Source organism: Hordeum vulgare, chromosome 5H (assembly GCF_904849725.1).
Source record: "Hordeum vulgare subsp. vulgare chromosome 5H, MorexV3_pseudomolecules_assembly, whole genome shotgun sequence".
Classification (NCBI taxonomy): Eukaryota; Viridiplantae; Streptophyta; class Magnoliopsida; order Poales; family Poaceae; genus Hordeum; species Hordeum vulgare.
Genome location: NC_058522.1, coordinates 479,879,442 through 479,893,243, shown reverse-complemented (window position 1 = coordinate 479,893,243; position 13,802 = coordinate 479,879,442). Strand labels below are relative to the sequence as shown.

Genomic DNA, 13,802 nt, shown 5'->3' with positions numbered 1-13,802 from the left:
ATGCTTGGGAAAAAGGAGGAGCGCACGATAGTTTTAGCATGTGCCGACACACACGCTATAAATTCAGTTTCCCTCCATGCGCCCTCTCCACCGCTCTCTCTCGCCACACGCCCTCTTCAACGCTCTTCCTTCTCGCCTCGCTGCCGCCGCGCCACCATACTGCCACACCGCCGGGGAAGCTCGGGCTACCGCGGCGTCCGCGCACCCCCCTCCGGCACCTTCTACGCCGAGTTCTGCTCCGGCGAGATGCGCCTCAGCCTCGGCACGTTCGACACCGCCGACGAGGCCGCCCGTGCGTACGACGCGGCGACGTGGCGCCTCTGACAGCCTCGTAGCGGGATGAACTTCCTCGAGGTGATGACGCGAGAGTGGGCGCAACGGCTCGCGCCTCCCCCACGGCTTGTCACCTACGAGGACCGTCGCGAAAAACCGGAGGCGGAGCGCCGCCTCGACATCGCTGAGATGGACGAGCAGGCCATGGCGGCGTGGCGCCAACAGTTCCCGCAGGACGTCCTCGACGAGCACGAATTCTTCGCGCAAAGGAGGACGGAGCGAGCCGCCTATCGCAAGGAAATGCGTATGCAAAAGTAGGCCGCACACTTCAACATCGAGTTCAAAGAAGCGTCGACCTGGGAGCCTAACGATGAACGGTGGAATGACGCCTTCATCACGATGAAATTGTGGGAGCAGGACACCACCGAGTCGGAGGAAAACGACTAAGAGTAGTTTTTATCTTTTTTATCTAGGAGCTATGTTTTATCTATGAACTATCGACGAGGTGTAGTTTTTTGTATATGAACTATGGTTGAATTATGAGTAGCGCATTGTAGTTTTAGCGCGCCTGCTGAAGCGCTACAACGACGTGCTAAAATTTGCAGCGCCTGGTGAAGCAACTGCTTATTCGGATGCAAAAAAAGCCCTTGCGCGTTGTAATTGTTTTTTGTGTCGTCTGTTGGAGATGCTCTTAGCAGGATCGTTTGATCCAAATGACCAGAACACAACAGTGGGCAAAACGCTATCCCTAGCCATTCTCCTAACTTTTACTTTTATCTCCATGTCGCTTCATCTTCCCTTCTTTATTGAAATTTTTCGCTCCCTCTTTCTCCCCACCCTGTTTTTGGGTGCTTCCCACCTTGCTCGACTCCTCTTCCAATTCCGCCTTACGTCTCCACATGTTGTAGTCCACCACCAAGTGCGGCAAAGGCGAGGTGTTGGATCACCTCAGTGAGGCCATTCCTCTAGGGTGTCCGCCCTCTTCTCCTTCTCATGCACACATTTCTTCCTCCTTTTGATCGAACGGTGCCGAGCTCTGTTAAGGAACTTCTTACTTGATCCAAGAAAACTCATGGTAATCAATTAAAATATATTAGAAATACTTATCAAAATGGCATAATTGTAGATTGTGTTGGAAATATGCCCTAGAGGCAATAATAATTTGGTTATTATTATATTTCCATGTTCATGATAATTATTTATTATCCATGCTAAAATTGCATTGATTGGTGTTGCCTCTTGAGCTTGCATTGGTTTTTCCCTTCAAGAGGAAAGGGTGATGCAACACAAGAGCAGTAAGTATTTCCCTCAATTTTGAGAACCAAGGTATCAATCCAGTAGGAGAATCCAGTCAAGTGTCCAGAGTACCTGCACAAACACAAACGAGCTTGCACCCAACGCTATAAAGGGGTTGTCAATCCCTTCAAGATTGATTGCAAAGTAAGATCTGAAGGCGGAAAGTGCAACGAAGTAAAAGTGTAAGGCTGAAAATATGATGTGAAGTAGACTCGGGGGCCATAGTGTTCACTAGAGGCTTCCCTCAAAATAGCAAATATTACGGTGGGTGAACAAATTACCGTCGAGCAATTGATAGAACCGCGTAAAGTCATGACGATATCTAAGGCAATGATCATACATATAGGCATCACGTCCGAGACAAGTAGACCGATACTGTATGCATCTACTACTATTACTCCACACATCGACCGCTATCCAGCATGCATCTAGTGTATTGAGTTCATGACGAACAGAGTAACGCCTTAAGCAAGATGATATGATGTAGAGGGATAAACTCAAACCAATGATGTAAACCCCATCTTTTTACCCTTGATGACAACAACACGATGCGTGCCTCGGTACCCCTTCTGTCACTCGGTGAGGTCACCGCATCGTATGAACCCAAAACCAAGCACTTCTTGCATTGCAAGAATCATAGATCAAGTTGGCCAAATAAAACCCACAACTCGAAGAGAATTACAAGGATAAGAAATCATGCATATAGGAGATCAGAAGAAACTCAAATAAGATTCATAGATAATCTGATCATAAATCCACAATTCATCGGATCTCGACAAACACACCGCAAAAGAAGATTACATTGGATAGATCTCCATGAAGATCATGGAGAACTTTGTATTGAAGATCCAAGAGAGAGAAGAAGCCATCTAGCTATTAGCTACAGACCCGAAGGTCTATGGTGAACTACTCACGCATCATCGGAGAGGTCATGGTGTTGATGAAGAAGCCCTCCGTATCTGAATCCCCCCTTCGACAGGGAACCAGAACGTTCCCCAGATGGGATCTTGCGGAGACAGAAGCTTGCGCCGGCGGAAAAGTATTTTGGTGGATCTCTCACGCAGTTTTGGATTTTTCAGGAATTTATAGGCGGAAGAGGTAGGGCAGACGAGCCACAGGGGGCCCACAAGCCTGCTAGGCACGGGCCCCCCTGGCCGCGCCTAGGGGGCTTGTGGGGTCCCCTGGTTGAGGATGAAAGCAAAAAGCTGAGAACGAAGAGGCAACAATTGAGAAGATTTGAGGATGAAAGCTGAAAGCTGAGAACGAAGAATCTTCTGAAATGATGGCCTTCGGAGGATCGAGAATGAAAACAACCCAGAGATGCACCGGTTAGCAAGAAAGGGATTACTCATGATTGGAACAAATAAGATGACGACAGCAAGCTGAAATGCTGAATCTCCAAGAGAATGGGCCAAGATTTGAGAGAAACACTCCTTCGAATTTGCAAGCTGAGAATGACGAGGAGAACAACACCAAGAATAACTGAGACACTCCGGAATTACGAAGAATGAAAGGTTGAGCCAAAGAATGAATTAATTCGAATAGATCTTGGAGAAGGGCTATAACTGATGAAATTCATACTTACGTCATAGTTGAAAAGATATAGAGATCTCTGGAAAAATTACAGAGCTATATAAGATCCTGGGAAAAACCTGTGGGTTATGGGCCCACTCAAAGAAACCACCGTTGAAACAATTACTAACAAAGAAAGATACTGCACCGGTAGAAATGAAAACTAGACGAGGTTAGCACCTCGAAATAATGGAAGATCTGAAAACAAGAAACTCTGAGACAACTTCAACACTCCGGATAGGAAAGAGATGAATGAATAACAGGATAGGGTGATAAGAATCTCCAACACAGGAAAGAATTTAAAGGATGAAAAGGAATATGATGAACACGGACAACTGAACTAAATTCACTGGTACGGATGACAAGAATGAACAAATATGACACGAATCTCGTGAGAATCTTCACGATGAATCAACAGATAAGATAGAAAAGAACAGACAGCGGAAGCACAATGAAAAGAAAACTCTTGGATGAAAATTGAATCACTGAGAAAAAGGGCGGGAGGGTGGGGTAAAAACAAAGACAACTTGGGACAGATGAGACAAACTTCGGAAAGAAATGAGAGATTGATCTTGCAAAATTGGAGAGGATTGAATTTACTTGGAGAGAAACACGCCGGTTGGGAAAGAATCAACAAGACGACTCCGGTCGACAAGAATTGATAAGACAATTGATTAAGCAAAAGGATTAGCACTCTCATATGAATATGAGAACACTACTTAGAAAAGATCTGAAGTCACCGCTTGACATCGAAGCAACTTGAATTACCATATTCCAACAAAAACAACGGATGCGGCTTGCAATTAGCCAGAACAAACTCATGAGAAAGATTTCGTCCGATATTTTCGTGGACAGGATCGCACGGGCTCGATTTTATAGTAGCCATCAAGTGCAAGGCAGTGCACCCGACATACGAAGCGTCCCCGAGTCGTAGCAAGCTACAAGGACTCTTTAAGACACAACGTGTACCGCTGTAAGTCGACCGTGAACAAACGAATCCACTAGATGTCGAACCCCAACCTAACATCATGCATTTGTTGGAAGATTGTCCTATAAGCAACTACTTGAATTCCCACCTATGAATTCCCGAAATATATGGTCATGCAATCTGGTACACGGATATAAGGAGTAATATCACACAACTCCTATACTAACCCGTCACCTGTATCACATCCGTCAACACACGACCAGAATCTCGGACCTTCATGTACAACAGACCCTCGTGATCACAACGATACAAAGTATGGCAGTACTCCCGAACAATCTGCACCAGTACTGGGGACATCGGGGTTATATCGCCATTACTAGTATTGAAGCAATTACGAACATCCTTCGTTCTGAGATACTAAGAAATCTGAATGGTAACGATGTGCTCAAGAATCCCCTGGAGCTCAAGTCCCCGGAAGAAAATCAAGTCAGACAGGAGGCACCAAGACAGAACTCCGTCACATAGGCATCATATAGATCCCAAGAATATCCGCGTGGTCCTAATTTTTTTTTGACTGAGAAGAGGAGTAGAATAAATTATTACGTCAAGATTCCTCACCAGAACATAGAAGAGGAGAAAAAAGAAACATACTCTTCGATATATAGCTAGACTCAAAGTAGTTTTTCACTAGACTCGACTCGGCCAAGTTCGATCAACCAAGGGGGCTCCTAGGTCGGTACTGCTCTGATACCAACTTGTCACACCCAAGATGCGACCCTATCCTCAATTTGGCACGAAGGCCTCGTCAGGGATAGAAGCGCATCTCGTTGTGTCGCAAGAATGGATATCGTTACAAGTACATGTACTGAAAAGAAGATATATATATATATATATATATATATATATATATATATATATATATATATATATAGAATTGGCTTACACTCGCCACAAGCTACATCAGAGTCACAGCAGTACAGTACATAATCATCATGAAGAAGAGCAGGGTCCGACTACGGACGAAAACAAACGAGAAAAGAAGAACGACGTCCATCCTTGCTATCCCAGGCTGCCGGCCTGGAACCCATCCTAGATCGATGATGATGAAAAAGAAGAAGCAACTCCAAATGAACAATCAACGCGCTCGCGTCAAGTACCCTTTACCTGTACCTGCAACTGGTGTTGTAGTAATCTGTGAGCCACAGGGGACTCAACAATCTCATTTCCAAAAGTATCAAGACTAGCAAAGCTTAATGGGTGACGCATGGTTAAGTGGTGAGGTTTCAGGATCAGCTAAGCATATATTTGGTGGCTAAACTTACGAGTACCAGAAATAAGAGGGGGAAGATCTACGCATAGCGGACGTGACTACTGATGATTAAATGAATGATCCTAAACACCTACCTACGTCAGACATAACCCCACCGTGTCCTCGATCGGAGAAGGAACTCACGAAAGAGACACTCATAGTTACGCACACAGTTGGCAAGTTTTATTTATGTTAACTTCAAGTTATCTACAACCAGTGTTAAACAAAGTTTCCACGTTGCCACATAACCGCGGGCACGGCTTTCCGAAAGATTTAACCCTGCAGGGGTGCTCCAACTAGTCCATCACAAATTACCACAAGCCGCATAGAAATCCTCAATCACGACACTCGCGATCTCCTCGGATTCCTTAGTGGAAAACCTCAACTCTGAAATTACCCAAAGCATCACCGGAGTCCCGATGCACAAGATATCTCGTCAAAGGTAAAACTAATCCAGCAAGGCCGCCCGACGTGTCGACGATCCCAATAGGAGCCGCGTATCTCGTTCTCAGGACACGACGGATAAGCTATGCGTACGAGTGCTAAACCTCGAGTTTCCTCGCGGTGGCCCCGCACAGTGCTCTGTTTTGGACCAGCACCATCAGCACTGGCCCTACCTGTATTATGTACAATTACTCCTCAGGTAGCGCTAACTCCCTATGCATTTCAATTTAATAGAATTATTATGTTGGGCAAATGTAGTACCAATGTTGGGCCTTGACAGACCAGCTTTAATCTAAAACGAATTATCAAGGGGGTCCCGATAACAACCCCGATCGTGTTAGGAGCGCTCAATTATGGAACATAACACCGGTAGCCGAAACTAAGGGGGCAAAGGTGGAACAAAGCACCAGGCTAGAAAGGCCGAGCCTTCCACATTTTACCATGTATATAGGTGCATTAAATTAAATAGCATTTAATAGGGTGATATGACAAGGAACCCGTGTTTTCACATGGAAGCAACTGCACCTGCAACTAGCAACGCTATCAACGGGGTTAAGCAAGCAGTAACATAGCCAATCAGTGGTTTGCTAGGTTGAACAGGTTGAAGGTTTTCATGACATTGTTGAGAGGCTGATATTTAACATGTGGTAGGCAACGAGACATAATCGATAGAAACGGTAATACTAGCATGGCAATGATAGTAATGGTATCTGGGAAACTGGTCATCTTGCCTGAGATCCCGCTTGGAAGAAGAACGACTCCGTGAAGCAGACGAACCGACGTAGTCGAACGGGTCCTCACAATCTGACACGCTTGCGGAACTCTATCGAGACGAAGCAAACCGGAAACACAAATCAATGCACGGAATTCACCACACGATGCACAACACATATGATGCATGAGCAGCTGAATACATGCAAGTCACGGCATGACAATTCACACAATCAAACACTACACATTAAGTGAAGTCATATGCAACGAATTGAATATTGACGAAACTCCACGTTTAATTATTTAGTTCTATACCGATTAGATACACGGCAATATTAAATATGGTTAAACATGGTAAGAGGTGAAGGGTAATTAAACTACATATCTAGGCATTTTAAATGAGGTCGGAAATGACATATAGCACCTCCGAGACGACCTCACATGTTAATTTACAATTCTGTCCAGATGTGAACTAACACATTTAATTAGTTGTTAAACAGAAAAACAAATAGGTTCACGTGATTTTACGTATCATTTCAAGCAATTTACACATAGAGGACATCTCCAACGGAGCTACGGATCAAAAGATACAAGCACCGCAAGATATGATGACATGAATGCAATATGTGTGCAACGACGGTCACGAGAACTTCAAAACATACAACCAGCAAAAGAAAATGAAACTACACGAGACTCTAAGCAAGTTTCATATAGGACACGATCAAAACGGAGCTACGGTTCAAAAACTACGAGCAAAACAAGAAATCACTACAATCTGCCAAAATCAGCCACATAGCATTTTCTACACCCCACAACTACGAGCTACACAACTCCAATCTACTCAACCAAGGCATGACACGAAAGAGGGCAAGAAGCAATACAACAAACAACTAACAACAACTAGCATGGCAGCAAGGAACACTAGGAAAAGAAGACACAAAATGGCATCTCACACACTATTTCAGACTTAGTGAAAATAACACTTCATGAAAGTGCAGTTTTCGGTCTGAAGCCATATTGACAGCAGAAAAACCTATAGCTACAGGACTCCAAAAGGCATGAAAATTCACAGCATGCTAGAGAATCACAATGTCTACAACTTACTCCATTGCACCAACCTCAAAAAAGCTACAGATCACAAGATACAAGCAAGACAAGAAAGCAACAAAATATAACAGATCTCAGACTTAGAAATATTTCAGCACCTCCAAATCATCGCTATTTCTAGCAACTTGAGAGCAAGCAAACCACACCTAAACATGCATTTCTATTGCAACCAAAAATACCAGGGGCTAGACTAACCATCAAAGATCAGCTCTCTAGTTGACAACTCCTTCAAACAAAGCACGGAATAATTCCTACGAAAAAGACAAGAGGGAAACATGGCAAAATATCGCGTGAACTAACTTACTCAAAAGCTAAAACTAATATGTGGGGTTGCACAACAAAAATAATGCCACACAAAAATGCGAGATAATATCCTAAGCACGGAAAATAATCTAGCGGCAAATCCCTACGCGCAAAAATACCAACGACCGTGCTAAAATACATAGCAAGAGGGTTCCTAAAACATGGGCATTTCTAATACGGCATTCGGGCTATACGGTCTTGCGCGAAAAAGAAATACGGGCGTCTATCCTATCTAGACAACACATAAACCTAGGCATATGGCACGGCAAACCACGTCAAACAAATATGCAAGTTTTATAGTTGGATTCTACGCGCAAAACTACACCAAAACCATATACTACACGTCGCGATCCGACTTACGGATAAAAGTTACAGGCAATTATATTTACGTCTAATTCCTGAAAAAGATATATTCTCAGGAAAAATCCGAATAATCAAACAGGCCGAATTGGGGGCGCTTTACACTGAAAATTGCACAGGCGGGGGATAGTCCAGCCTCACCTTGGGGCCTTCGGGCCGGAGGGTGCTGGAGGAGGCTGAGGGGAGAGAGAGGGAATTAGGGTTTTGGGGGTAGGTGGCGCGGATCACGAGGTAGGAGGAGAGGGGGCTGTCTAAAAATACCCGGGGGCTATTTATAGACAAATGGGGGGGGGGGCTAGGTTTAGCGAAATTCAGCCCCGGTTTCAACCGCGCGGTCGGATTCGACTAATTCCGAACGCGGGAACGGGTACGTGGCTGTGAAGAGTGGTTTACCGGAGACGAGAGGGAAAACGGGTGGCGCGGCAACGCAATTTAAAACACCGGGACACGTCCGACGATAGACCGAATACGGTGCCGCTATGGTCGACCGTTTGGGTACCAGACGGACTCCGATCGCGACGAAATTTGACAGGCGGCCTAGCTATAACTAATCACGACCGCATGCCAAGTTTCACCTCGATCAGAGAAAGTTTTCAACACACTTTTAAAACAGGGTTTTGACGATGTCGCGGGCGCGTGCGTGTGTGGTCGGGCTCAGAACAGACAACGACGAGAACTGGCAACTAACAACGGATGCAAGTTTTGAAAACTGGCGGCAACGGAGATGCCGATGCAATGCTGATGAAGCGCATGATGCGATGATGATGCGACAAAAGAAAATAGACACAAGACGAAAACGCAATAGAAGGGGAATCTTCTGGAACGTCGGCATCGGGCTGTCACAATACCATGGACTCACATTAGTCATGAGGAACTCACATACTTGTTGCGAAAGTTTTTATTAGTAATCGAAACAAAGTGCTAAACGCATACTCCTAGGGGAAGGGTTGGTAGGTGTTAACCATCGCGCGATCCCGACCGCAACACAAAGGATGACAATCAATAGATCAATTATGCTCCGACTTCCTAACATAGCGATTCACCATACGTGCATGTTACGAGAATCACTAGCTTCAACACAAGTATTTCTAGATTCATAACACCCTACTAACATAACTCTTAATATTACCAAATCCACGTTTCAAAACTAATTGAGAGGAATCAAACTTCTCTTTCTACTCAATGCACATGAAGATGGAAGTTTTATTGTACCCTCTTTGGGTACCTATCACCTATGGGACTACTTTCATAGCACAAGCCAACTACCAAGTTACGCACCGCCGTGCTCTAAAAGATCTAAGTGAAGCACATAGAGCAACATTGCCTAACTCAAAAGATATAAGTGAAGCACAATGAGTATTCTAGCAAATTCACGATGAGTGCGTGTCTCTCTCAAAAGGTGTGCAGCAAGGATGATTGCGACACAACAAAAAGAAAAGACTCCTACGATACAAGACGCTCCAAGCAAAACACATATCATGTGGTGAATAAAAATATAGCTCCAAGTAATGTTACCGATGGATTGAAGACGAAAGAGGGGATGCCTTCCTGGGGCATCCCCAAGCTTAGGCTTTTTGGTGTCCTTGAATTTGGCTTGGTATAACTTGGACATCCCCAAGCTTGAGCTCTTTCCACTCTTTATCCCTTTTTCCATGAGAACATCACCCAAAACTTGAAAACTTCACAACACAAAACTTAAACAGAAACTCGTGATATCATTAGCACAAGAAAACAAACTACCACCTCTTTAGGTATTGTAGAAATCTTGATTTCTATTTATATTGGTGTTAGATTACTGTATTCTCACTTTTCCATGGCTAGTACCCCCCGATACTATCCATAGTTTCATCAAAACAAGCAACCAACACAACAAAAACAGAATCTGTCAAAAACAGACCAGTCTGTAGCAATCTGTATACTTTGTATACTTATGGTACCTCAAAAATTCTAAACAATTACGACAGCCTCGGCAAAAGGCACATCAACCATCAGCAAAAAGAATCAACTCAAAATATCTTTCTGAATGAAAATTTAAAATAATTTCGTGAGCGAAAAGTTTCTGTCTTTTTCCAGTAGGATCAAACAACCATCACCAAAACTAGTCATAAAGGTTTTGCTTGGCTCAAACACAAAAAGAAACACAAAAAACAAAATCATAACAGAATTATGATGGTGTGGACGCAAAAAAACAGAAATAAAAAGATAAATTCATTGGGTTGCCTCCCAACAAGCGCTATTGTTTAACGCCCTTAGCTAGGCATAAGGCGATAGAATCACGTATCGTCGTCTTTGGTCCTCAAACCATAAGTAGGGTGAACTCTCATCATCTTAAGGTCTTCAACATTCTTACTAGATGGTTCACCACTATTTTTAGGGACAAAAACAGACTTGGTGGCCTTATTGTGGGCAAAATTTGGAGTGTTCTGCACAACGGCAAAAGCGGAACCTAAGTTGGTTATAACATCCTCTAGTTTGCCAATCCTAGCGGAATCATGACCTAGTTTTTCGTTAACTGTGGGTTCCCTCTCCTTTAGATTTTTCAAAGTCATTCCCACCTTGGATCCGTACTGAGTGATTTGATTGTGGATATTTTTATCCAAATTCTCAATGAGTTCAATTGTAGCAACTTTGTTTTCAATGATATTCAGCCTACGCATCACATGTTCCAAAGTTAAGGTGGTTCCATTAACCATGAATGGGGGTGAGCCTACCAAATTTATCAAAGCACCGTAAGAATCAACGGTATGGCTACCCAAGAAGTCTCCACCTACGATGGTGTCAAGAACATACCTATTCCAAGGGGAAATACCCACATAGAAGCTGCGAAGCAGGACGGTAGTAGTTGCTTACGAGTAGATCTACTCTGAGCATTGCAAATCCTATACCAAGCGTCCTTTAAGTTTTCTTCCTCATTTTGTTCGAAATTGAGAACTTCGTTCTCGGGAGTATCGTTCGAAGCGGTGGGTCTAGCCATGAGGACAGGTAGACTATCCCACTCAAGCAGGCAGAAAGCAAGCGAGAGAAAAGGGCGAACGAAAAAGGTAAACGAAAAAGGCAAATATTTTTGTAATTTTTTGTTTTTCAGAAGTGGGGGAGAGGAAAACAAGAGGCAAATAAAGTAAATGCAAGAGATGAGTTTGCGACACTTACTTAGATGAGTTCTTGACTTGATCCTCCCCGGCAACGGCGCCAGAAATCCTTCTGCTGCCTCTTGAGCTTGCGTTGGTTTTTCCCTTGAAGAGGAATGGGTGATGCAGCACATGAGCAATAAGTATTTCCCTCAGTTTGAGAACCAAGGTATCAATCCAGTAGGAGAATCCAGTCAAGTGTCGAGAGTACTTGCGCAAACACAAACGAGCTTGCACCCAACGCTATAAAGGGGTTGTCAATCCCTTCAAGATTGATTGCAAAGTGAGATCTGAAGGCGGAAAGTGCAACGAAGTAAAAGTGTAAGGCTGAAAATATGATGTGAAGTAGACCCGGGGGCCATAGTGTTCACTAGAGGCTTCTCTCAAAATAGAAAATATTACGGTGGATGAACAAATTACTGTCGAGCAATTGATAGACCGCGCAAAGTCATGACGATATCTAAGGCAATGATCATACATATAGGCATCACGTCCGAGACAAGTAGACCGATACTGTCTACATCTACTACTATTACTCCACACATCGACCGCTATCCAGCATGCATCTAGTGTATTGAGTTCATGACAAACAGAGTAACGCCTTAAGCAAGATGACATGATGTAGAGGGATAAACTCAAACCAATGATATAAACCCCATCTTTTTACCCTTGATGGCAACAACACGATGCGTGCCTCGCTACCCCTTCTGTCACTGGGTGAGGTCATCGCACGGTATGAACCCAAAACCAATCACTTCTCCCATTGCAAGAATCATAGATCAAGTTGGCCAAACAAAACCCACAACTCGAAGAGAATTACAAGGATAAGAAATCATGCATATAAGAGATCAAAAGAAACTCAAATAAGATTCATAGATAATCTATTCTTAAATCCGCAATTCATTAGATCTCGACAAACACACCGCAAAACAAGTTTACATCGGATAGATCTCCATGAAGATCATGGAGAACTTTGTATTGAAGATCCAAGAGAGAGAAGAAACCATCTAGCTACTAGCTACGGACCCGAAGGTCTATGGTGAACTACTCACGCATCATCGGAGAGGTCATGGTGTTGATGAAGAAGCCCTACATATCTGAATCCCCCTCCGGCAGGGCACCATAACGTGCCCCAGATGGAATCTTGCGGAGACAGAAGCTTGCGGCGGCGGAAAAGTATTTTCGTGGATCTCTCGCGCAGTTTTGGATTTTTCAGGAATTTATAGGCGGAAGAGGTACGGCATACGAGACACAGCGGGCCCACAAGCCTGCTAGGCGTGCCCCCTGGCCGCGCCTAGGGGGCTTGTGGGGTCCCCTGGTGGCCTCTGCCTTGGTTCTCAAGTCCCCTACGTATCTTCTGTTCCGGAAAAAAATCTTTTCAGAAGTTTTATTCCGTTTGGACACCGTTTAAAATCCTCCTCTGAAAAGGGTCAAAACACGGAAAAAACAGGATCTGGCACTTCGCACTGAGTTAATAAGTTAGTCCCCAAAAAGATATAAAAGGCATACAAAACATCCAAAGTTTGACAAGATAGTAGCATGGAACCATCAAAAATTATAGATACGTTGGAGACGTATCAATTGGAAACTCAAATACATGTGTGGATACATAGACAACACACTGTCCCTTGTGAGACTGTAGTTGACTAGCTCGTTGATCAAAGATGGTCAAGGTTTCCCGGCCATAGGCAAGTGCTGTCACTTGATAACGGGATGACATCATTAGAAGAATGATGTGATGGACAAGACCCAAACTATAAACGTAGCATATGATCGTGTCAGTTTATTGCTACTGTTTTCTGCATGTCAATGTATCTGTTCCTATGACCATGAGATCATGCAACTCCCGGACACCGAAGGAATACATTGTGTGTATCAAACGTCACAACGTTACTAGGTGACTATAAAGGTGCTCTACAGGTATCTCCAAAGGTGTCTATTGGGTTGGCATGGATCAAGACTGAGATTTGTCACTCCGTTTGACGGGGAGGTATCTCGGGGACCACTCGGTAATACAACATCACAACAAGCCTTGCAAGAAATGTGACTAAGGAGTTAGTCATGAGTTCTTGTATTACGGAACGAGTAAAGAGACTTGCCGGTAACGAGATTGAACTAGGTACGGAGATACCGACGATCGAATACCGGGCAAGTAACATACCAAAGGACAAAGGGAATAACATACGGGATTAACTGAATCCTTGACATAGAGGTTCAACCGATAGAGATGTTCGTAGAATATGTAGGAGCCAATATGGACATCCAGGTACCGCTATTGGTTATTGATCTGGGAGTGTCTCAGGTAATGTTTGCATAGTTCTCGAACCCGCTGGGTCTGCACACTTAAGTTTCAGTGACGTTTCGGTATAGT

At 44.0% G+C, this 13,802-nt stretch overlaps 1 pseudogene; it reads left to right on the top strand.

The window, feature by feature from the left end:
* On the top strand, positions 1-591 carry LOC123396941 (annotated as a pseudogene).
* The last annotated feature ends 13,211 nt before the right edge of the window (positions 592-13,802 follow it).